Raw genomic sequence first — 3,488 nt, 5'->3', positions numbered from 1 at the left:
AATAGGCAAAAGAGACTCATGCATTCTTTGCGAAACAACACCGGACAACTACTGCATGAATCTGCAGAGATACGGAAATGTGCTGTTGACTTTTATGAAAAATTGTTCAAGAAAGAGTCTCAAGAGATACCAGAGGTAGCACAGTCCTTTTATGAGGACTTACCACAGGTTTCAGAGGAGACTAACATGAAGCTGGGTGGTCCAATCTCTGAAGCTGAATTATACACAGCACTGTAACACAGACGTGTTACTTGTCCTAATGGACAGCCTTGAAAAAGGCTTGAAAATTTTTACCTCTAAGCTGCAGGAGGGCGATCCTTACTCTTCTTCCTAAGAAAGGTGACCTGCAAGAGATTAAAAATTGGCGACCAGTGGCTTTACTGTCGACTGATTACAAGCTGCTCTCAAAAGTATTAGCCATCAGACTGAAAAAAGCAATGGAGCAAATTATACATGTGGACCAGACCTACTGCATTCCTAACAGGTTGATATCTGACAATATTATTTTAATTTGCGATGTTTTGGACCTCTCCAGTTCTTTGGGTTGTGAACTTGGTTCAATTTCAATAGACCAAGAAAAGGCGTTTGACAGAGTTGAACATCAATACTTGTGGCAAACGTTGGAAGTGTTTGGTTTTAGTCCAAGTTTTATAGCAATGATCCAGGTTTTATACAGAGATATTGAGAGTTTACTAAAGATTAATGGGGGTTTAAGTGCTCCTTTTAAGGTTCAGAGGGGAATTAGGCAGGGTTGTTCTCTCTCTGGAATGCTTTACTCACTAGCCATCGAGCCTTTCCTACATAAACTAAGAAGACTCCTTCCAGGTGTATCCCTTCCTGGCTGCAATTCAGTTTTTAAATTATCTGCTTATGCTGATGATGTGGTTATTTTTGTCAAGAATCAAGATGACATTAATATTCTTGTAGAATGTATAAATGATTTCAGTGTTTTGTCATCTGCAAAAATCAACTGGGGGAAAAGTGAAGCCATAGCTTTTGGTGTTGAGTTAGTTAAAAAGACTTGCCTAATGGGTTATCTTGGGTTAAGGGTGGTTTTAAGTTATCTTGGTGTGTTTTTAGGAGACAATTCATTTGTGTGCAAAAATTGGACAATGTTTTAGAAAAAATTGAAGGACGTCTCAAGAAATGGAAATGGATCTTACCACACATGTCTTTTAAGGGTCATGTATTAGTGATTAACAACCTAGTGTCTTCTATGTTGTGGCATCGCCTGATGTGTGTAGATCCTCCGCCACAGCTGCTGGCAAAAATACAAGCAGTTTTAGTCAACTTTTTCTGGGATCATTTACATTGGGTCCCACAATGTCTTTTGTTTTTGCCAAAGGAAGAAGGAGGTCAAGGACTCATTCATCTCGCTAGTAGAGGTGCTACTTTCAGACACCAATTTATAAAATGACTTCTGTTTGGAGCAGAAAACCTTGTCTGGAGACCTTTGGCCCATACTATATTGAGACAAGGTGGTAATTTGGGCCTAGCTCATTCGTTGTTTTTAATGGATCTGAAGACTCACAAACTATGTTTTATCATGATCTTCCTAAGTTTTATCATGGGTTGCTTACTGTGTGGGGGATGTTCCAGAAATGGAGGACAAGCAGTGATTCACTGTTTTGGGTGTTGAAAGAGCCAGTGCTGTATGGGACACGATTCAACATAGAGCACTTAGCTGGGTCTTTTATGACAGCGTTTCATTTCAGCGGGGATTGTTACTTTGAAACATGTCTTTGATCTAACTGGGCCAAACTTGTTTAATGCTGAAAAACTGGCGTCTCATATAGGAGTCCGATCTATCAGGATTGTAAATCATTTGCTCAACAATTGGAAATGTGAACTCGCACAGACTGAACTCTCCTTATGTAATGAATATTGTAATTGACATTGTCAACCTAACAGTAATGATATCTTCCCTTCATTAATTCTTGCTCCTGATTTTAAAAACTGCACTGGTCCATTGCTAGAGTTAAATGGAACTCTCACAAACAATGTTGTCACAATGACAGGTAAATCCATGTATAAGTCTTTTGTCAAGATTTTAAATAAAGACAAACTGAATACTCGAGCTGATACTCCCTGGAGAGCTCATTTTGGGCTTGACAATGAAGTCAAGCCTGTGTGGAGAGCTCTATATAAATCACCGTTAACAAAAAAAGTCGGGGATTTACAATGGAGAGTGTTACATGGAATTGTGGCTGTCAATGCTTTTATTTCTGTTATTAATTCTAATGTAAATGAAAATAGTCCATTCTGTTCGCAAAGGGAAACAGTGTTTCATTGTTTTTCAGAGTGTAGCAGACTTTGTAATGTTTTTACATTGTTGCAACAACTGTTTATAATGTTTGGAGAAGTGTTTACTAAAGATATGTTTATTCTTGGATATAGATACAGTCAAAAAATGCAGACAGAAATGTCAGCTTTTTAATTTTGTTTTAGGTCAAGCAAAAATGGCTATTTATATTAGCAGGTTCATTGAGTGAATGTGATCTTTCACTTTTTTTTCCTTTTTCTTATTACCTTTTTACATATATATAGATTTTTCCCCTTGCGAAATATAGTGTAGATAGTGTAGTGAGAGAGTTGTTTTTTCGCCGTACGCGCGACTTAAACTCGCTTCAAATCTTAGAATAAGTGTGCATTCACTATTCTACAGATGTTACTTTCATTTGATTTAGTTACTGCATGGTAAAATATGTTTGCTATGTGGTAATCGTGTTCTTTGTTTTGATAAATTAGTACTAGTATCAGTGAACATCACAATAATGTTAATAATGTAGTTTGTGTAAACAGCATGCTTGCTTTTTTATTTCAGATGTGAGAATAACAGTGCAAAAGAACCTGTTGCAAAGAGAGCCAAAGCAAATAAGCAGCCCACTCGGTCATGGAAAACAGAGACTGAAGTTGACATGTTCCACAGGCTCTGAGATTCCTGCCTGTACAAGAACCTGGACCACAGCTAAGACCATGTGATGCACACACTTCCAAAATGATATGATAGTTATATATATTCTAAATAAACTACAAACAAAAAATATATACATTTCTTTTTCCTCATTCTTTCTTGTAGCAATTCCCTCTCAGTCACACACCTGACTGAAAGGCTCATTATGCAGCTCATTATGCAGGCCATTTGTCTTCTCAGGTGTGAATCACATCATTATCCATGACCATTCACGCCCCCTCGCATATTCCTTTTCTACACAAAATGTGTCTTAGAAAATTTATATCAATATATTATTTTCTGTGAGTGAGTAAACAAGATGATTTTCACGTTATTCTGAAGCAAAAACTCGAGACTTCAAGATCCAGTTCTCAATAGTCTTGTGAACAACTGTTCTGTATGTGTTTTATGGCCTTATTTCAGTGACTTTAAAATTTTAGTTTTTCACTAAGCACGCATAAACGTTGTTTTCTCAAAAACACAATCACATACATACATGCTGCCCACATATTATTGTAGCCCAGTTTGTGCTGAT

At 37.2% G+C, this 3,488-nt stretch overlaps 1 long non-coding RNA gene across 1 annotated transcript in view; it reads left to right on the top strand.

Moving 5' to 3' along the window:
• Nucleotides 1-1,116: 1,116 nt before the first annotated feature.
• The window catches only part of LOC107672802 (uncharacterized), a 17,716-nt gene continuing 15,344 nt past the window's right edge, over nt 1,117-3,488 (top strand). Inside the window, exon 1 of the long non-coding RNA XR_001632344.1 lies at nt 1,117-2,479. This is a non-coding gene — a long non-coding RNA (uncharacterized LOC107672802). The remainder of the gene's footprint in view (nt 2,480-3,488) is intronic.

The sequence above is a fragment of the Sinocyclocheilus anshuiensis genome, unplaced genomic scaffold (genome assembly GCF_001515605.1).
Source record: "Sinocyclocheilus anshuiensis isolate Anshui unplaced genomic scaffold, SAMN03320099.WGS_v1.1 scaffold556, whole genome shotgun sequence".
In the NCBI taxonomy this organism is placed as follows: domain Eukaryota; kingdom Metazoa; phylum Chordata; class Actinopteri; order Cypriniformes; family Cyprinidae; genus Sinocyclocheilus; species Sinocyclocheilus anshuiensis.
The sequence above is the reverse complement of the archived record's forward strand: the minus strand, read 5'-3'. Positions and strand labels throughout refer to the sequence as shown.